Below are 22,569 nucleotides of genomic sequence, written 5' to 3'. Positions count from 1 at the left end.
ACTATTACTAAGTGAATGAACAAGCGTGGTGTGAGCGCGCACAAACAAACATGAATAGATCACACTGAATGACTGCAGACAACGACTGTCAAAACGCTGGCAGCAAGCGCAAACGCCGCAGCGGCGAAGGTACGTGCGGTCTATCGCTTCAACGGAAACTGAGCGGCGAATGCACGGCGCATAAAGGTCAGAGCCGTGGGGATATAAGAGACGGTGCGGGCGGAGCGACGAGCGCGGTTGTTGTCAGAGTAGAAGTGCCCCCCCCCCCCCCCTCCGCTCCCTCCGGCGCTGGCTTCCCGCTTCCTTGCTTGCGCGTGGGAGATTGAGTACGTTCGCTCTCCGTGACAGCGCGCGTCGCCGCATGCTTCCGCTCGGGCATACGGCGCGCGGCGAAGATTTTATCTATAGGGAACCTCTCGGCGACGGCGACGGCGACGCCGACGGCAGAAATCTGGTTCAAGTGTCCATATAATTGCTATCGCAATAAAAGCTACAAGAACGGCTGCAAACTGCAGCTGACCTCATCCAAGAATACATCAGCCAACGGGGACTACAATGCTCGCCCGAGAAATCTGAACTCGTACGAGTCTGGCGAGACCGGGGTAACCACACAGTCCCCACAGATCCAACACGAAAACTCGAGGTACACCTCAACGGGAGCCTCATACCAGAAACGTCATTGCTCAGGGTGCTGGGCATGGGGCTGCAGTCTAACCAGCGTGCTACACACACCCTTACGCTCCTCAAAACCAGTGTCAGGCGATATCACGCGTGATATCCCGTGTAACATCCAAGAATAGAGGCATGAAGGAAGGGGACACCCTCCGACTGGTCAAAAGCCTGGTGCTGAGCAGAATCACATACAGCCTGCCCTATTACCATCTCACAGAATCCGAGACGAAACAGGCCGACACGCTCTTGAGGATGTCTTTTAAGACCGCTCTCCGCCTGGCGATGAGTACATCGACTGAGAAATTATTGGCGCTGGGGTTACACAACACCCTCAGCGAACTCACAGAAGCCCTTCACGTCTCACAACAACAGAGACTTGCGCGGACTCACACGGGCCGGCAGGTTCTACAAACCTTGGGCTTCAAAGCCACAACAATACGAACCCAAGAAACCTGCACGATGCATCGTCACGTCCAGGACAGGTATCACATTGCCCCAACACCACGCAACATGGACCCAAACCTACACTCCGGAAGGAGGAAAGCGAAGGCCCAGTACATAGAGAAACATTCAGGTTCCATACCACGGCCTGTTTTACGGACGTCGCTATGTACGGAACGAAGAAAAAGGGCGCAGTGGCAGTGGTCTGCGACCGCCGAGGCCACGTCAGCTCCAGTGCATCGACCCGCCCCTGCACGATCACGGAAGCCGAAGAGCTGGCCATCGCGTTAGCCATCCGCGAAGGCCAACACGCAAACAAACCACTGACGATCGTCACGGACTCCCTGCCGCAACTTCCTACAGGGAAGAATCGCAAGACCTGCGGCACAAGTCCTAGCCCAAATACCCAAGGAGGACACTGACGTCGACACCACCCAAACCATCATTTGGATACCGGGTCACGCTGCCATCACGGGTAACCTGTATGCCGACAGAGCAGCTCGAGAATTTGCACATAACCGAGCACTCATCACGCCGGCTGCAGATGACCCTCACCCAGTTGACCCCGAGTATTCAGCAATCCTGAACTACCACAGAGGGAGTCGCTCGCGATATCCCCCACCCCATCGAATACTAAAGACGGAGGATTACGCTGCCTGGCGTAGGCTCCAGACAGGCACTTACACGAACCTACACATATTACATTGTAGCGCCCACCGACGCCGCAGCGCGGAGCGCTTTGTTCGGCGCTCTCAGCCGGTGCCTTAGCGCCGGCTATCAAAGAAAGAGAAAATAAAAGAAGCGCAGCGCGTGCTCGAAGCGCAAGCTCGGCACGCGCAGTGTCGTTCCAAAAAAGCCAGCCACGCTGGTCGTCGCAGCCCCGTCGCTCGGCTCGCCGCCTTCGCCCTTCTGAGTAGGGACGACGGCACGGCTCGTACAGCCGCCGTCACGTCCCTCCTACATTGGTGACCCGGACGTGATTCGAACACGCAACCTTCTGAACCCGCATCTCAACCTGTGCCCGGAAGCCACCACCAGGCAAGCCTTCCTCCCTCGACTTGCCCCGATACCGTCTCGGCGACAACCCGATGCGCTACCGCACAGTCCCCGGCCTCCGGCTCTCTCCAGGGGTCTCTTACGTGCGAGTACGCGCATAATGGCGTCACCGAGGGTATCGTCACGACCATGACACCGGCCACGTCATCGCCTTTCTCGCCTCCAACGATGGCAGGCGACAGTGGAGACATCACCGACCCAACGCCGGCTACCGTGCCGCATGCCATTGGGTCTGTCTCCAACGCCATCGCTCCTGCAACAACGGCACCCGACCCTTCCACGCGGTCTGCTGAGCCGGTCTCCGAGGCGGCGCGCGAGCTCGGTACCGCGCCGATCCCACTGCCTCCGACTCTGCCGGCTACCACCACCGCGGACACGGGTCACGAACTTCTGCGACACCAGACAACGAACGGTCAATATCTCCAGCGGTCAGCGCAGTCTTCAGCGCAGTTGGTACAGGTCATTCCACCTACCCAGCCCACCCGAGTCTTCACCTGTGCTGCCTCGACGGACGTTCGTGCCTCGTCGCTGAGCGCCTCACGGCTTCGACCCGCTTCCGGCTTTTGCGATGGACCGATGGAACCACCGGACATTCCTGCGGACCTTGACCCCCTTTTTCCTGGCCAGCCCGTGGCGTACTCGCGATGCACCCCATCGTTAGCTCTGCCGGATCGTGTTCGCCTCCCGACAGGCTGCGCCGCGTCCACCTGCAAGGCACGCGTCGTGGCCTGTCCAGGGCTTCGACTCCATTGTTCGTGCACGCATCCTACACGTCATGCAAAGGTGCGGCCTGTGATACGCCTCCGGCAACGCCTGCGCTATCACCGTCGACGCACCCTTCGCCTTACAAGCCTCCCCCTTCCTCCTTCAAGACGCATGGGCCGATCACTATATCGTCGGTTGGACGCGCCCCTCCCAACAGCGTCCGTTCAGCGAGTCCCTCGACCCTTGCGGAGCTCCCAGTGCCGCCCGCCCGAGTAGTCGTGGCGACCTGATGCCTTCATGTTGACGACTCGGACTGGCCACGGACACTTTTCAACCACGATTCAACTGCCTCGCCATTTCGACGTTCCGTCTGGGCGGGAGGCCCTGTAGCGCCCACCGACGCCGCAGCGCGGAGCGCTTTGTTCGGCGCTCTCAGCCGGTGCCTTAGCGCCGACTATCAAAGAAAGAGAAAATAAAAGAAGCGCAGCGCGTGCTCGAAGCGCAAGCTCGGCACGCGCAGTGTCGTTCCAAAAAAAGCCAGCCACGCTGGTCGTCGCAGCCCCTTCGCTCGGCTCGCCGCCTTCGCCCTTCTGAGTAGGGACGACGGCACGTCTCGTACAGCCGCCGTCACGTCCCTCCTACAACATCACATGCACCCCACAGCCTACAGGAACGAATGCCCGTGGTGTGGGGCCACACCAACCCTATACCACATTACGTGGCAGTGCACGCTACACAACATAGAACCCCATGACACGAACACCACGAGGGAGCAATGGGAGGCACTGCTATCCAGCTCGGGCCTCGACGACCAGCTCAAGCTGATCCAGAGAGCAGAGAAGATGGGAAGAGCCAGCGGAGCCCTGGACTAGGGGCCCCGACCATTAGCGATGCCCCATTGGGGCAAGACTAAACAATCTTTGCATTAAAGTTTATCTATCTATCTATCCCGTGTCCCGTAGTCCCTGCCAAAAGGCAGCACGTAGGGTCAAATCTAGCAGCGCGGCTGACACTCGCGCGACGGGGCTATAAAAAATCAGATGCCATTCCATCACGTGAAGATGAAAGACCAGCGAAGCTGTACATGTTGATAACTATAGTGGGCTGTATATGGGTTATTGCTATATTGATTGAATGAAGGCACATGCACACAAATTCGTTGTGGTTAACGTCTTTCATTTTCTCTTTACTTTGTCATTATGGTAACCATTGCTTTGTGGGCACTGTGATTTACTGCAATTGGTTACCGATGCTTTCGTGCCCGCTCACACTTCTGTTCGCGAAGGCGATCCTCACGGGCACACTGTTGTTCTTCATCGGTCACAGAGTGGCTGTCCAACGTTAAGGATCCTTCGGACGACACGCGTTCGGCTATATAGCTTCCCGTCGCCTTCGCGCCCATTCACACTGTTGCTCACGCCGGCGCTTTTTCCATGAACGTTCTTTTTCAGTACGGACTACGCGCGTCCGGGCCATAGCAATACGAATGTACAACTGCGGATAGCGTCGCTAGAGTGATGTCGACGTCACAAGAAAACGAGGCACAGACATTGGTGGGTACACAAAACCGTTTTATTATTCCTCCATCCACTCCGGAGCCCCGCAGGACCGCCGGCGCGCACAAGGCTACTGTAGATTATAATTTTGTTGACGCGACTTTTTTCTACACACCCTGTCGACGCACGCACTTTTGGTCAGAACCTAGTCACAGACAGCTTCGCTATCAAATTCTGGTCTTACATGGAAACGTTGTGCTAGTGGTCTTACAGGCCACTAGCTATGTGCTGACTTCTGCATCGCCTAGTAAGGAATATGGGACACTGAGTTTATGCCACAGGGTAAGCGTCTGCAAAACAAAATGGAGCTCAGCGCATGTGTCACTCCGTCTGCCATCATTCTTGCACAGCCGCCAAAAATAAATGCGCTACTGTGACACGTGGGTTATGATGCGTTAATTGTGTTCAAACTAGCTTCGTATATATCTGTGCGTTGAGATCTTATCCACATTATTCCATCTACAAGCATCATGCATCGCGAAAAATCGGAGAAATCTTAGCGGGGAAAGAACACAGCCGAACATAAGAAGACAGACGACAACCGAACGCTATGTCGTTTCTTGTGTCGGTTCATGTTTTCTTTTTTTTTTCTGGCGCTGCAAATATCCATGTTCAACCAACATGCCCAAACAGCCACAGATCTGACGACCACAAATCGCCTTCGCCTTGCGACGCAGGCCGCTGATAGTTACAGGAGACGAGGTTGTGTTGGTGTGGTCTGCAACTGCTGTTACATCGCTAATTCAAACATGATTCCCGTGATTTATGTATCAGAATTTCGTTGGTTCTGCGTACATACCTTCGCTCATCTGAACTTAGCAACCAACGGTACCTTGTGCACAGGGTACTGCTTTCTTCATCGTGGGAATTTCAAATTTAAAGCTCACCGAGTCCCGCGTCTTGATGGCATAGCAATGATCCACTCTAATGTATCGGTATTTAGGTCATTAAACAGACTTGTGTTGCGCATTTTTTTTTTAATTTCTTCTAGATGCCTGTGTAGAAAATCTGCTGTTTGTGGCGTTCCTTTGTTAAGCTGATTGATGGTCCTAAAATCTAGGTTCAATACATTAACTAGGTCATATAAGGCACTTCTGGTCCCAGTCATCATCGACAGCTTTTAAACGAGAACTATACGGCTTTCTGTTCCAAACAATAAAGCAAATATAAGGGAGGTGAGATCTGAAATGACAAGGAGATTTAAGATATCAGACACTTCAGCACCTTTTAAAATGTACGAGTATTAACTAAACACTGGTACTTAAACCACTACTTTTTTTAGAGGCGTTTATTGAGCAGCTATTGGTAGTGGCATGGCTCTCGCTTAATATCATGGGCTATATGGTGCTCAGCTTGTGGCACATTCTGAGGCAAGGGTGGTAATGCATATACCACCTCTACATACACCAACCAAGCAGCGGAACTCTCCTTCAGATCTGTCGCCATAAGCTTTTACCTGTAAAAAAATCGAGCCACATGTTGTAACGAAAATTACAAGATTTGAGAGAATCCTGAACATGCGAACGTGCCATTTTGATAAAGAACGATGAAAACACTAGGGAATCATCTTAAAAGATAAGAGAAACGCTTCGTAGGCTACTTTACATACATCTCATACGCGGAGATTATGAAAAATTGTGCACTCTAACTGGAAGGTTGAAACAAATAGCAAGCCATATCGCTGCGTTGAAGCTCCTGCAAATGTGTTCTAAGAATACGCGGGTGCGATACCTTGGTGTGACGCAGCACGCGAGGATGCTGCTAACAGCTGGAAAGTTTCTTCTGCTGCTTGGGCGGCGGCTGCAAAAATGCTTACGGTTTTCATTCTGTCTCACCTGTTGCGTCTTTCAAGTGGAATGCCTAAACCCCGGTGGCGGCTCACCTCATCACGCCAGTGTTTTGAGAAGTCTAATCGCTGCTGCTGGTGCGCCGTGCTGGTGCGCCCTGGCAGGTTGAGTTGTCCAGTTTTGAATTGACGTCGTTGTGTATTGCCATTGTCTGGTTTTTGAACATCGAAATATGACTACGCAACTTTTTTTCCCGGTCTGTCTTAAGGACTACCACTTATTTTTGCATATGCATAATTCGTATAAAGGGTGGGGTACATCGGTTTGCCGTTTCAGCGCCGCGCTGAGCAAATTTCTCTATGAACGATAGCAATTCAGAAAGAGCAGAGGCGCCTAAAACCTGAAGGGATTCTCATAAATGTGAAGGCCGAATTGACTGTTGCATTGTCGCTGTACAAAAGCCGTCTGGCGACATTCATATCCTCGTCGACCTAACCAAGCTAAAGCGATGAAATCGAAAGCAATTTCATTTTGTATCAGTGGTGTAATGGGCATTTGTGAACATGAGGGAAGTCAAGTGCTTCTTCTTCCTTGATGCCGACTCTCGGGTTCACCAAATAAATCTGACTGTGGACGGTCAACAATGTAGGCAGCCGCTTTTGCCACATGTTTCCGAAGACAATATTGTCGTCGCTCGCTTTTCAGAATCAATTCTTTCACTGAAGTCTTTTAAAAGGAGACGTCCGGAATATTTGGGGGCCTGCCTGGAGTGCAGAACACGAACGATATCCTCGTTTATGGCAAGACGAAAGAAGAGCAGGACAAGCAACTGAAGGCTTTCCTACAGAAGCTCACTAATCTTGAAGAAACGCTGAATAATGAAACATGTAACATGAGCTTGACATAGGGGACGTTTCTTGCAGGCGTTATGGGTGAACATAGAAGACCAGACACGAAGAATGTGAAGACAATGAAGCTCCTACCGGCACCTGAGAATGTATCAGCAGTTCGAAGAGTTCATGGGCCGGTGAACCTTATTGCCCGATTTCTTCTAGGTGTGTTCGAAACTATGGAACTTTTGAAGGAACTTCTTCGAAATAACCTCTTCTAAGGTTCTTTTGAAACGCACCTGTAACAAAACTGGCAGAAAGTGAAACTTGGGATTGCACACAGCAGGCTGATCTTTAAAACAATAGAGACGTGACCCCTATAGAATCCTGGCTAGCGAAGTACAGCACAACTCGTGCTGGCGTATCCACAGAATCATCATCACAGGGCTTCGAAGCTGTTCTGCTGAAAGAAACAACTAACTAATATTGAATTCCGGCGGCTAAGTATGGCTACTAACTGCTAACTAATGCTACTAACTCTAACCGAGCAGCGATACACGCAAATTTAAACGGAGTTACTTTTCGTGTTAAAGAGAGAGGCAATGCCACTGGTGTCATTGCTTCGACGAGACGCCACCAAAGTGCAGCAATTTCTAATTCGGTGAATGCCCTATGTTTCTACGGTTGAGTACCCTCCCCCCCCCCCCCCCCGAAAAAAAAGCATTGCTACCGTACATGCGGGATTAAGAGCCTCCAAGGAGGCGCCAGAGACGGAAAAGCTCCCTGCCAAAGACGTTCCTTCAAGTGTTATCATAGTGCTGGGTGCACTGAACAAGCTTCTGACAGCTTCCAGAGACATAACAGAAGAGTGACACAGAGTAGGGCACTTTTGTGTCATATTGTCAAGCAGGATGGCGAAATAAGTATTAAATTTAGTGAAACATGCAGCACTGCGTAAAACAGCAAATTATCACCACTTGTCACAATCTTCTCACGAAAGGTTCCAAAAAGGCTCTTAGGCGAAGTTCAGAATGCAAAGAAAATATCAAGGAATCGTGTGATGCCCAGCACGAGATCGAGATGCAGTCTGGTGCCCTTGATTAACACCTGAATTGCGGAAGGGGTAACAAAATGCAAGAATTGTAACGTACACCAAGAACAGCCTAGATACCTAATGTTACCATCGGAATACGCCAATGGGCATAGCAAAATGTTCCTGTAGACTTCCCTAAGTCAACGACAAACGCTACTTTCAACTCGTACATTCCCGGTCCACATTGATGGAAGTCCCAGGGTCACTGACTACGAACAAACAGTCGCAAGAATGTTCCGGGAAAATTTACAGCATTTCCTTCGCAGTATGATTTGAATAGCTTTTTAAGCGAAAGCTTCACTAACCGAGTCGAGCTGAGTATCACCGTCGCCAGCAGTTTGACCTTCATTTGACCGCAGCTGCGCTGTAGCCTTGGCACCGTATCACGTGATTAGCCGCGTCGAGCTCCGCCGGCGTCTGAAGGGCGTCTGACCGCCCCGCGGATATCTCCCGGCGTGCTACTTTCCTGGAGAGGGTCCAGAATGCCAAGCGCGCGAAGCTAGCGTCGGAGACTGAGGAAGAGCGAATCGTTCGGCTCCCACCAGGCTTGGACTTGTCGGTTTATAATTTATACCTGGTTTAACGATGAGTGTATTCCTAAGTATACTAATTACAGTTAAATGAATGGTTAACCAAGTGAAACCAAGACTTAACCAGGTTAAACAAAGCTTTCGCTTTGCATATCCAGGGTTAGCTGAACTAAGCCGCAGCCATTTTTTCCAGCAGTCCCCGTTACCATCACGCTAACTGGTAAGCTGTAATAATGATCAGAATGCTTAAAGAGTTCCTAGAGAAATCAGAAAAAGCCTATCTATCTCTGTTAAGTTACTGCCCGATACCTCCGCGCAGCGGTGTCAGCCTGGCTCATATCATAATCTGACGGAACTTGCGCCGCCGCTTGCTGCTGTTGCCCAAAAAGCTCCGTCCCCACTGTAATCACTAAAAGAGTTGGACGGAGGAAAACAGGAAGAACCGCACCAAACAGAGACAAGACATTGCCAGTGCAACACCGGACACGATCGCTGTCCTGTTGAGCTGCCCCAGTTACAAGGCACACAAAGGTGAGCGGCCAAATGAAGTCTCCAATGTTGCATAATGCGAAAGCATTATATGGCTCATAACGTGATCACACGTTGGCGTGACCACACTATGGTACAAAAAGTCAGGGGAGCCCAAGCGACCCAATCGAGGCAAACTTAATTAAACGAAGTAAGCGAAGTTAATTAGGGCTGGTTTAATTAGGATATAGTTAATTACGGCACTCGAACCGGTGACCTTTAGTGTTAATTAGGACTAAGTTAGTTAAGGCCTTTAAATAAGACATTAGAACCCTCGACCAGTGGGAGAGGAACCCGCGACTTTGTGTTTTGCGCACATTGTAACGGACACCATTGGTTGCCGCAATTACATAATGCATGTAAACGTTTCAGTCATGCATTGAACTCATAAAATTCTCTTTTGGAAGGCCACATCTGGTGGAGTGGTGCAGAATGGCTCATGCGAGTGAGTTTAGAATGGCCTGTAGAACCAACAATAGTATCAGTAGAAAAGGTTGAGCTTGGACCTGAGCTTACAGTGTTTGATGTCCTCATACAGGCCCAAATGAAAGATGACACACTCAGTGATTTAACGAGACTCAGTGATTTGCAGAAGTTACTACGAGTCACAGCACTGGTATTATGGTTTGTTGATAGATGCCGTCATGCGCGAAAACACTGTCAAGGAAAATTTTCGGCAGGAGAAATTAGGCAGGCTGAAGAATTATGGATTCGTCGGGTTCAGAAAAAAGTTTTCAAGAAGATATCTCTAAATTGTCGCGCGGAAAGGCCATTAACAAGAGTTCTGCGCTGAGAGATCTGCATCCATTCCTTGGATGCAGATCTTCGCCAAGGATGCAGATCTTCGTCGTCCGCCAAGGAGCACTTCGCCTTGGCGGACGACTTCAAGAGATGGACCTATCAGGAGAAACATCCTGTCATTTCCCACGTTGCGCCCCAAGCACCTCAACAGATGCTTGGGGCACCACATGGGAAATGGCCGCCATGGGAGCGGCCCAAACATCACTTTTTTTATGTGCCCACGAGGGTTTCGACGGGAATTCAGGGCGCAGGCTCCTTTCCCAAGCGTATGACCCCTGAGGGAAGCCAAATCCAGGCCGGGGTAGGCTTGTGCCCATTTGAACCAGTGAGTGCCCGGCGGCGGTGGGAATCGAACCCACAACCTCCCGCAGCTGAGGCGGGTGCTCTACGACTGAAAGACAATTAGCATCGCGCGATGCTCGCAATGCTTTCGCAATCATCCACGTAGGGATAAATAAGTGCCCCTTGAGGGTTTTTTTTTTTTTTTTACGCGGATATGGAGCACATATAACTAACGCAGAAAAACCGAGCTGAGATTCACTTCTTCGCCTCACAAGAGACGTAGCGAAGAGAGCTGCCACCGTCGGTAAATGAAGCACATGAAGCGCAATACGGCGGAAGCATTAAGTGTCAATAGAGGTGTGTATGTGAGCTATAACTAAAGCACGCCTCCACAATAAAGAAATTTAGATGAGAAATGTATAGATGATGTATAAAGAAATGTAGATGTTCTCCAAGCGAAGCTTACGCCAGAGATGGACTGCACACAACAGCACTAAAGATAAATAAACGTTCTTTTAGTGCACTCGCCACTGACCTGTATGGCTCCTTCCTCGGATACTGCCGGTGTCCTAAAATTGGGACGTGTAATTAAACCAGCGAATTTGTCTCAGCAGCATAATGCCGCAGCTATATTGAAAGTAACGCATATAAGCGTGTTAATTGGTGCTCCGGGTTGATTAGACTTGAAGCGTGCATGCAAGACGCGTTCATACTCAATCTTCTTACACCGGGTTTCTTTAGACCATGCAGATTTTAGGGGCGAAGCTCCTCTAGCCGGGGCTTGGTCCTTCGCGCCGTGTATGCTAGTTCTCATTGCTCCCGCTAGAGACGCAGCTGTGCTAGGATTCAAAGGGCACCCGCTAGATGGCGCACCACCGCTCAGGCGGCTAGGGACGCTTCTACTTGCTAGACACTGTTCAGCCGCATGACTGACAAGCTATCAAGTACATCGTGTCGACATGACGGGCTGTTGTATTCCCAAGTGCGCCGGATCGACGCGTAAAGGACTGCGTTGTTTTCGCTTCCCCCGGGACCCAGAGCGACGGAAGAGATGGGAAGCCCAAGTAAAGCGCGATCACTGGAAGGCAACGGATAACTCCTGCATTTGCGAGGTAAGTGTCAAGAATGTTTAGACTACCGCACCGTGTTTTTCATTTAAATAAGAAAGTATTCTCTGATCCTCGCTCACGTACCTACGTTCGCTCACGAACTAAGCACTGCACCGATGCTGAGTAGCCTATGGTTTGCGAGCGCGCGTCGCATAGGCTTTTTTCGTTTTGATGGGCGCAGTCTGTACCCTTATTTTAAGGACTGACGAAGATGCTTAGCCGCGAAATAGTCTTACATTAGCTACGAATCGTCACGTAAGCCACCTATTTTCCTTTTTCACGGGAAGCACACATCGTGTGTGTCTCTTGTTTCTTTTTTTTTTTCTTTCTTTTTTCGGTACTGGTTATTTGGGACTAAAGAACGCAGTGCTTCGTCTGGGGAGAGCGGCTGTTTTGTACGTGGTAAGCGAAACATTGTGATTTTCTCTGATTTCTCAGGAGATATCTTGCGGACCTCAGGGTGTTACGTTACATAGCTGATTTTTAGACTTGTACATATTTGTAGCGTGGTGATCGTAAGCCGATGGTCATTCGTGCTCATTCCCGATCGTAGTGGGTACTGTGACGGTCTTTAAATGCCTGTGCACGGTATGCCCAGGTGTAGTAGAGTTAAGTGGCATCATGGGACCAAAATGTTTCGGCGCTTTCTGGCATGGTGTCTGTTGTAGCCTGTGCATTTCTTCGAAACGTGTGAAGAGAGGTAATACAGCATTGCTTCTGCTAAAATTTATTTTTAAGCACTGTAATGGGTTCTCTGTATTTACAAGGCAACTTTTCATATCAGTAATCACTTTTGTTGTTTTACCTGTACTTAGAAACACTTTGAAGAGGACCAGTACAAGGGAAATCGACAGGATGGGCGCCGTCTGTTAAAGTCAACAGCCCTACATCATCATGGACTATATTTTCGAAGTGAAAAACATTGCTAATCTGTATTTGACTGTCTTAGTTTCATTTACGGTTTTTGTACGCGATATGTATGCAGTGTTGTTTATTTTTTCAATGTAGTTATCAGTGTTCTAATGGTTATTTATGAAATGTTCTGTACTCGCCATCGATGTGTTTGGCTGATGCGACGTATTCGATGGTAGCTGATGTATGTATTCTGGCTGGATATCTGGCTGGATATCTTGATTAATATTACCCGCGGTTGCGTTTTCTTGTTTGCATTCTCGTTTTCGATTTATATTGTGTGTAATAAGGTTGATGTACTCACTTGAACCCCCCCCCCCCCCCATGTAATGAATAAATAAGAAAAAAACTCTCTCTATCCCGAATTGTGTGTCGAGCCTACCTTGCGAATTAATTTTTTTATCTCGCCTTTCAACATAACCTTCAGGCGCCACACAGTACATATAATTTTTCATGTACATATCTCTTTCATGATTGATTGTACTAGACATTATAAGTAAATGTATTTTGTGCATCGTTTGGTTTCTTGTGTGTACTACGCAAGATTGACACAGACAAGTTACGTTACATTTTTCTCTACAGCACTAACTAAACCTTATTTTCACATCGCAGTTATTTTTACACCAGCTTAATCCTGTCAGCACACAGTTTTGTGGGCAAAAAAAGCAAAAATTGCGCGTAGATATCGTCAAATAATTGCAACGAACGCGAAGAGCACGCGCAACGCAAGGGAAACTAACCGCCGTGCGCGAGTGGCTGGCTACGGTAAAGAAGGCGTGACGTGTAAACCAAAATACAACAGCGAAAAAGAAAAACTTCCACACACAGGGGGTCGCAAACCTTATATACCAAGCATCGAAGCGCAAAAAAAAAAAAATAGTGCGTATTTTAAACATACACACGGCATATTAAATGTGATTGAATTAGGCAACTTGGCGCATGTTACCGGCGCCATACATTTACGTCTTCGACCTTCGACGAGTTAACGGCTATTGGTTATAAAGATATGCAGATGGGACACCGATAAAAAAATCCTCATCAAGGCAAAGCACTTGGAAGCGGCCGCGAGTAACACTTCATGAACGCAAGCGTAGCTGAGTCTCAGCTCGTGTGACACAATATGGCGGCGCCAGCGGGGTTGTCTCCACCCTGGACGGCGGCGCTGGGCAGCGGTGCGGCACACACCTGTACTCCCCGGGTCCGCTGCACACTCGGCGCGCACGCTAGTTAGCGAACATCTCCACGCAGCTACTCATCATGAACACCCCAGAAGCAAAAAGCAGCGGCGCCGCGGGCTCGCAACGCAGCAGCAGCTCGGGCTCGCCGCCAAGACACTGCGGTGAGAGCCCGCGAAGCAGAAGAAAGACGCCAGCGCCGGGAGGAAGCAAAAGCCACCATCGATGCAGAGGCTGCGGCAGCGGCGAGGTCTCGTGCAGCCGGAGCAGCACGCAAGCGGCGACAAGCAAACCTCGAATCGGAGCGGGCGCGGCAAGCAGCGGTCAAGCGCCGAAAGCGGTCGCTACCGTAGGTTGGTGGCGCCGACTCGCGCTTGAAACGTGATTTCTAGATCGCTCGTTCGGCCACAGCTGCAAGGTATGCGACCGCTTGTGGTTCGATTATAACCTCACCGCCATCTCCGCCATCCGCAACGAGCAGTCCCGCGCCAACGGCATCGCCGTGCTCCAGCAAGAGTTTCCTGTCGCTGCCACGTCATCGGCACCGCCGACCGACTACAGTGATTACCGAGTTTGCTCCACTTGTAAAGACTCTTTGGTGGCGGGAAAAGTCCCAACTATGAGCTTCACGCATGGGCACCGATATCCTCCCAAGCCAGATCACCTGCCCCCTCTCAACCCCGTAGAAGAACGCCTGATAACTCCTCGACTACCCTTCATGAGCATCAGGCGTTTGACTCATGGCAGCGGGCAGTAAAGCATCAAGGGGCAGGTAGTCAACGTACTGATGAACGTGCCCAACACCATGCGGTGCCTGCCGCGGAAAATCCCCGACGACGCCGCCTTCGACGTACACCTCAAGCGCCGGCTCGTTAACAAGCCATCCTACAAGAAGGGCCTCGTAAAGAAAAGCCACATACACGCCTGGCTAAAACATCTCGAAACTTCTCTACTCTACAAGTACCTCAAAATCAAGATTGATTGGAGTCGCCGCGGATGTTTCGAACAACAACGAGAAGAGGAATGCCACGATGGAAAGGTCACCGATGACAACGACATCAAGCCGGCGCTTGAGGTTACGGACCTCGAAGACCCTTTGCAAGCAGTCGTTATACTCAATGTAATCAGTCACACCATGGTGATTGACGACGAGGGCATCGGTCTTTCGAAAAAGAAGGATGACGACGTCACCGAAGACCAAGGGATAATGGCAGGCACGCACAGTTTCCGCCTGGCACCCGGAGAAGGTCAAACGCCGATCTCGCTGCTCTTTGACGAGTACGCAGAAGAACTCTCGTTTCTACAAATCTACCTAGGCGTACCTCGCAAAATCACCGGTCCTCGACCTACGCCCTTCACAAAAGCTAGCAGCGAGATCAGGCCGACCGATCGCCGCGGAGTTGGGCCGGAGCACGCGCCGAACCTATACAAGAGAGACGTCATCACGTACATCGAGAAGGCAATGCATCGATACAGAACCGAATTCAAACACGGTCCGGACCCTTCGTGCTCGTCGGAGATTTCAACGTGGACATCATGGCTGACGACTGGCTAGTCCCACACACGATGTCCCGTTACGATCTCTGGTGCACCTCGTAAGCGCCCCACCACCATCAGAGGGACCTGTATCTACATTGCCTTCTCCAACTTTGCATTGCATCCTATAATTCAAGATCCCCTCGCACGTACTTCACTGACCACAAAGCTTTAATCCTCAAAGGGAAACGGGTCCCAGAGCTCATTGAGAACAACCCTTCTTTGTGGTCCGTAAAGTAAAATATCATTGTGTCCAACACATGTGCATTATGTATATAATTGCATCGATATGTAAATGATAACATCTTGTGTATTTAAGTGTATATCATTGCATCTATATGTAAATAATAAACATTGTGTATATAAGTGTATATAAATTGACCCTATAACAACGTGTCACGTCTTTATGTGATCTGTGGGCGAATCTTTCACGGTTTTGCCGATAAATGCCCCACTCATCAGCATTCACTTCGGGGAGATGGCGTGGGGTTTTTTTTTTCTGCGACACGGCGCCCGCGGCCGAGAAAATCATCCCCAACCACGCAGGCCCTCCAAATATATTTATGTATGTCACACCATTCTATCATTAATGTTGCTCATACCTTGTTTTGCATTCTTGGCAAAGCTATTCCTCGGAATTTTGAGAATGACAATTCACAAACAAATGTCATGAAACGAAACACCCACAGCGCATGCCTTTTGTATTAAATCTTCTCAGACTGAAATATTAAAAGTACGAAACAAAAGCGGAAACCTGAAAATTATGCAATTTTTGGGGGGCGGTTGTGCAATATCGCCAGGATCACCCCACGCAAGAGGCTACGTTTCTACCAGAAAGCTCGCGAGGCAATTATTCACTTGGAACAAATTTTCAGGATGATACGAGCTTTGAGATGTTCATTCCCAAGGTGTGCGGCGAAATACGAGTATAGGGGCGTTCTAGTTGCTTTTGTGCATCAATCCTTATAACGCCGGTTTGTTAAAATAGTTGGAGGAAAAATATTGCAATTTTACAGTAAGCTTCCGGCTGCATATCTCGAAATTTGTTCCAACGCCACCATTCTTTTCAAGAGGATCTGCCTTGCTACAGGAAGTAAATTATTTACATTCGTAGTTATCGTAAATAATTTTAAATATCATGAGTGCTATTTTTGGTAAATATTATATTTCGCATTTAGATTTCATCATTGCAATTGCTGTACGGCGATTCCAATAATCCAACTCACAAATGACAATTATGCTATCTATCGCAGGCAATTTCTAAAAGTTCTGTATGGTGTGAAAAACACCTTGTAAAATCATACCATTGACGCCTAATAGTACTTCATTGTACGTTATAGCGCTTGTCTGTATCTGCAGTGCCGTCCTTTTCTTGTACTTGTGCTTGTATTATCGTGAAGCCTACGTACACACAAGACCAACATGAAATAATTGCGTTTATTATTAAAAAAACCACGTGCTATACCTTAAGTTCTGACAGCGATGCGGCTATTGATGAGAGCTTAAAAGACGCAGAGTTTTACAGTGCGAAATAGAAAAGCAGCAGCTAAGAAGGAAGAACAGACGTACCAAGCAAGACGCGTTGTCAGGACGCTGAGCGCCAAAGGCATCCGTGCAGTTTCGGTGTGGGTTCACTATGTTATCAGCACAAGTACAGGTAAAAAAAAATATGAGTATTAACCAATACCATGACAGATCACATAGAGAACTAAACTAGGAATATTACAGCACCACCAGTAAAAAACAGCGGATATGCAGTTGGACTCGCACTTGTAAGAGTGGTTAATCGTAGGATATGACCACCATATTTCGCAAAATAAATAATGGGGCTGTGCATGCTTACGCGTTAGGCTAGGTCCACGCCTTATTGCGCCAACATGTGAAACCTAGCAGTCCCCGAGGAGGGCAACTATGGACGCTGGCGCTGTCCGCAGCACGCCACTCTACAACCCTAGACAAGTGGGATTCCGACTTAGGAATATGAATTAAAATGCAAACAATTTCTTCCTAGCAGCATCGGTGGACATTCACTATAGAATGATATGTCATTGGTCCGTCAAAGGATAATACAAGATAAGTCAAGAAAAAGCGACACAGATCAAAGGCCGCATGGCGGTAAGCAAACGTCTGCGAATGAAATGAAGAACCTGAAACCAGGAAGGACAAAAAGTTCTGTTTAGTTCAACAAACAAACCTATACGTAAGTGCGACATTTTCTGAAAATTTAGGCCACCTTTTATTAACACCTTAGTAGGTTTCTTTTTTTTTCAGTTCATTTTTGTTTATCAGAAGGTGACTTATTTGCAGACAAAAATACCTTGAACGAACTCCATAATTTTTGCACACGTCAAAGCCCATGCTTTTTCAAACCGTATACAGCCGGTTTTAGTTTCTTGTGAGAGAGCCATAGGAAATATAAGGAACAATGGGCTTAATAGCAAACAAGAATGCGTCAGAAATCTTCAAAGGGCGGTGTATAGTACCGGGAATTTTGAACAGAAAACAATAATTAATTGTTCCGAAAGAGTACGCAATAGGTATAGTGCTTATAATATTAGCTAGTGTGCTTAGCACCCGCTCATTACAATGTGGGAGCGTGGCGCCGTCTGCAATGAATCCGCAATGTGGCCGGTATAGGGGTGGCCAGGACGTCGGAACGGAATGGTTTTCATCCTGATTGTAGTTTCATTTCACTGATAAAATTTCCGTACTAGTTCTTCTCCGGAACAAAAAAAATATATATCAGTAATTCTTTATAATGGTTTTGGTTCGCAAGCAAAAATTTTCGAAGCAAAGTAATGATAAAACATAGTGTATCTTTTTCAATAATTTGAGGATAGCTTTCTCAATATATACGCTTCCCAATATATTTCCCTGCTATAGCCCTGTGTAAGGGCTGGCAGTATCTGTAAATAAATAAATAAATTTCTTAACTATTTTTCGCTCAAGTTATTTGTGCATGCGCGTGGTTTGATCAGGTACCGCAAAGGTGATGCGGCTGACGACGAGGGATTCCACTAGACGTCTCGTCCTCAGTGAGGCCGTCCTTGCGCCGCTCCGGGCGCTTTGCGTGTATTCGCGGGCATCTTTCACGCTCGAAATAGCACTTTTATGTAGCACACATTGATAACGGTAAGCTGTATGCGCTGTTTCTCATGTTGCTCTACAATTTTCGCATTGACACTTTCCGACAAATATAATATATATAATGTGGATTAATTAACTAATACGTTATATCTAATTTGGCGGAACGCAAAAAATAATCTCAGTATCTCCAAGTGACGCCAAACACCATTACCTTGGTTCTGTTCAGCTAGGTAGCATTTGCATATTTTTAATGTTTCACCCAAGTTAAGTGAAACACTGTTTATATAAAAGAGGCGTGAAGCAAGAAAGATTTTATTTATATGAGCGGCAGTTCAGTATGTCCAATGTGAGTCTAGTCCGAGTACGTTTTGGGGCGAATGAGGCAAAACTTGTCTGGCTGTCGGGGCAGAGAATGGTGCTGAATACGGGCAGATTGTGGTATCGAGGCAAGACTTGCGGGAATGTGATAGAGGCATCCTTCGCAGATACTGTACTTATCCGAAGGGTGCATGGAGTCACGTCACGATGCCATGGGTGGGAGTGACCTACCGCCTAACGCGCGCATGCTGGAGGACGTGACCATGGGCGGACAAAAGCTGCTGCCGTGCATATTGAGTGCGTCTTGCACGTTGACAGTGTCGTCTTGCGTGAACGTATGCGCACGTGTGTGGCATTTAGTCAGCCAGATGGCTGCGATGTGACGTGTGCGGCATTGCACACGTCACGTCCCAGCCATCTGGCTGACTAAAGGTCCGGCCTAGTGCGTGCGTCATTGCGCACGTGACAGCACTGCTAATGGGGCGGAGGTGGGGCCTCGTCATGAGTGTATAAAATGAGCGCGTTCATGAATTTACGAGGTCTACAAACGCTATAAAGCTTTCGCAAGGCCTTGCACCGTCGAGATCAATGTAGCGTCCGCACCCGCGTTCACTCCTTTTCCGTTTGCTCTTCGACGCCGCGGTGCTCGTTGTACACGTTCGCGGCGTCCAAAAGCTTGAGCACAACCCACGTTCAGGAATTGAATCGTAACTGCAACTTTTTAAGCAAAGCTTTATAGGCTCACAAGTTTCGGCGGTGGTGGTGGTGGTGTCACGCTGAAAAGTGGGCCGATCCTGGCGATAGGGCAGAAAGGGTCCAAGCTCAATGGTACATACCAGGGACAAAAAGAAAGAAAGAGAGATAGGAGGAGAGAAAGAAAGACAGCGAAAAAGAGAGAAAGAGCAAAAAAAGATAGAGAGGAAGAAAGGTAGAAAGAAAGAGAGAAAGAAAGGAAGAGAGAGAGAAGAGAGCGATAGAGACAGAGAAAGGAAGAGAGAGAGTTAAAAAAGGAAATAACGAAAGAAACAAAGAAGGAAAATCACCAGCCCTTCCCCTGTAGAGAAAATGGAGGTAAGCAAAAGTTGTCGTGTGTGTACTTGACCTACTACTTTCCCTTTCCTACTGCTTTTAATTCGCTTTCCTTCTAATTTTGTTTCCCTTTCGTGTAACTATTCCTTAAGTTGCGTTGTGCGTTTCCTTCCAGCGATGCATAAATTTAATAAACGTTTCTGTTTCAATGTTTCATTAACGTGACATTTCGTGAACTTTACATTACCCCGACGAAGGTCAGATACACAAACGACAAGCTTCGCTTACCCCCATTTTCTCGACGGGGGAAGGGCTGATGAACTTTTTCATAACACTCGTGGTGCCTCCTATCGAAAAATTTGTTAAGGATTTTCTGTTTGCTCGCACATGAGCTTCGACAATTCTACAAAGGTCATTAGGGATACCTTTTATGTAGCCGAACATATATTATTGTCGATTATGCTTTAGGCTCTACTTCTCGAAGAATTCTTCAACGAGAACACCAAAGTTGTACTTCCAAGCTGTAGGAAGTGTCGCCCTTTCCCACTTTTGTATGATACCAGGAGAGAGTTGTCAAAATCAAGGTTGTTTCTTTTCATGTTTATTGCAGCCCCGCTTGACCTCATCTCAGTAGTTCCTCTAATGGCAGATCCTTACAACGACTAGAAAAACACACAAGAGATAGTTTAAGAACTTGTCAATAATATTTAGCGGGCAGCTTCTGGAGAAATATTTCAAGCATCACGCGCGGATACTTACTGCGGTCATTCTTACCCAGACGTCCGTTATTCAGTCGACCTTTAACGTGCTTGAGCGAAAACCATGTCGTCAAAGTGAAAGCGTACACGATAACGATTCGATGTAGTATTTCACTTACTACACCGAGCCGGCATCGTGTCTTACCGATATACAAACTTTCACGCAACACGTCTGATGGTGTGGGGGTTAACGCGTCGTCATCGTCTTCTATGAGTAAGCAAGCAACGCTCGCGAAAGTTTTGATGGTGCGAGGGTCACCATCCTCATCGTGTTAATTACGATAGAGTAAATTCAGGCACTCCAACTCGGGACCTTCGATGAAAGTCAAACCTTCGAACTTGAGCGCGTGCCGAGCACGAGCACGAGCGCAACCCGAGGGCCACCAACGAATCAGCTGCGGAAGAAGACGACAACGCTCGATCCAATGCTGATAATGATAGTTTTCTGTACACACGCGATTTCGCCTAGCCATATATGATTTCACCTCGACATATAAAGCTTTGCTTTATTAGAGGTAATTAGGGCACTAGGACCCAGGACCTTTGGTGTTAATTAGGTTTTCATTAGGGCGCAGTTAATTAAGGTAGCGTCAAATAAGGCACATGAACGCGCAACCGTTGGTCGAAAACAACAAGTAATAACAAGTGACAACGCATTCGAATGAGAATGTCAAGTAATTTGATTAATGTTTCTTGAGCGCGCATGCTTTTACCTTCACTCTCTTTGGCATATGTTAACTTGACTGTCAATTTTTGTTGGCAGCTAAAGATTTACGAAACTATTTTGGAATTCTTCAATTGGTCTCTTGCGGCACTACCACATAAAACGTAATTGTGCTTTTTATGCTGTTGTTTTATGTATTTGGGCCTCAGAAGCTGAACACACCTGCATGAGGACGCGTACTGCTGATGTGGATTTTTACTATTAACCCAAAAGTCACGGTTTCGGGGCTCAGTGAAAGCCTCAATACACCTATGCAGCCATGAGCAAGAAGAAAGCTTTGCGATTACTTAAGGTATTGCAATATGAAAGAAGCACATACAAGAAGGATAGAGTATAGATGCGACCGCTTCCCTTAGTTTAGGAATATGAGCTTACCTGATGACGAACCACCTGCAAGACAGAAGGTGGGAAGCAGGAGCACTTGCAGTAGTGCGAACTTCATCTCCATTACTGACCCATTTACCATTTTTATCTCTCTGCAAGCGAGGTCCAACCAATGCAATATTCTGTCACCTAAACGTCGAACATGAAAGGCATCATCGGAGAGCCAAATATTTACGTCTTGCGCGTCATGTTAGTGTTATTCACGCTTTCCTTCAACAATTTTAGGCAGAGCCAGCAACATTGGCAGAGCTGTCTATACAGTACAAAGAAAACATTTTGGACAACAGCATGAAATGCTACTTTCTATATAGCATAAGATGCTGTAAAACAACTAAGTTATATAAATGTTGAAATTTAATACATACTGCAAAGCATGCACAATCTTGGGTAACTAATGATTTTTCACCGCGAAACGTGATCATGCCGCATAACATGATGTCACTACTCCGGTACTTCAACAGAACTGGTGTAGTGAAACAATAAAAAAAGGCCATCCCGTAACGCTGCCCTGAAACACTTGCTCGCATACGAAAGAAATCGTCAGTTGAAAAAAAGTATTCGTTAGTCTGAAACAATGGAAATATTTGTGTCGAACTCCAACCCATTTTTTATGACCCACATACGGACACATATCATCCATGATGACCACGCTTGTGCTATCATACATAGCCAAAGTAGTACGATAATATTGATTATTGTAAATAAATTGTGCGGGTGAGAAACACATAACATGACGACGAAACAATCACGTGTTTTTACGCCATCGAACGTTTGGGGTCACTATGCCGCTGTTACCATATTATTATCATAGATTAAGCTATAGTTTAGTCTGCGAGAGGACACTCAGCAATGCCTGTTTAGTGACCCAAGAAATCTGCTGAGGGAAATATGACAGGTGCACCGCACTTGTTGAAATCTACGCTAAGCAAATCTATATTGCATCTTTTAAAATAAATGTTTTCGAAAGAGACACGTGATGTCTGAAATTGCATTTAAAAGTCAAGTATTTGCTTCTGCTTTAATAAAAAAGTCGCAGTTTCGCTCGTAAGGCGAAGCATGAAATGCGATAGCAAATTGGTACAGGAGTAAGGATAGTAGTTTTATCGGCTGCATAAACTTGGACACATTCGCTCATTAACTGAATTAACAAGCATGGTGTCAGCGCGCACAAGCAAACATGAATAGATCACATTCGTTGACCGCGGACAACTATTGTCAAAACGCTGTTGTGAGCCAGTGCGGCAGCAGCTGTGAGC

The 22,569-nt window shown here is 47.7% G+C and overlaps 1 long non-coding RNA gene across 1 annotated transcript; it reads right to left on the bottom strand.

Moving 5' to 3' along the window:
- Positions 1 to 5,725: 5,725 nt before the first annotated feature.
- Positions 5,726 to 21,442, bottom strand: LOC125944014 (uncharacterized). The gene is made up of 3 exons (XR_007466063.1): positions 21,305 to 21,442; positions 16,583 to 16,647; positions 5,726 to 5,886 (listed from the first exon to the last, which is right to left on the bottom strand). It is a non-coding gene; the product is annotated as an uncharacterized LOC125944014 (long non-coding RNA).
- Between the last annotated feature and the right edge of the window lie 1,127 nt (positions 21,443 to 22,569).

The sequence above is a fragment of the Dermacentor silvarum genome, chromosome 3, assembly GCF_013339745.2.
Source record: "Dermacentor silvarum isolate Dsil-2018 chromosome 3, BIME_Dsil_1.4, whole genome shotgun sequence".
NCBI classification, from domain to species: domain Eukaryota; kingdom Metazoa; phylum Arthropoda; class Arachnida; order Ixodida; family Ixodidae; genus Dermacentor; species Dermacentor silvarum.
Note: the sequence above shows the minus strand (reverse complement) of the source record. Positions and strands in the feature narration are given on the sequence as shown.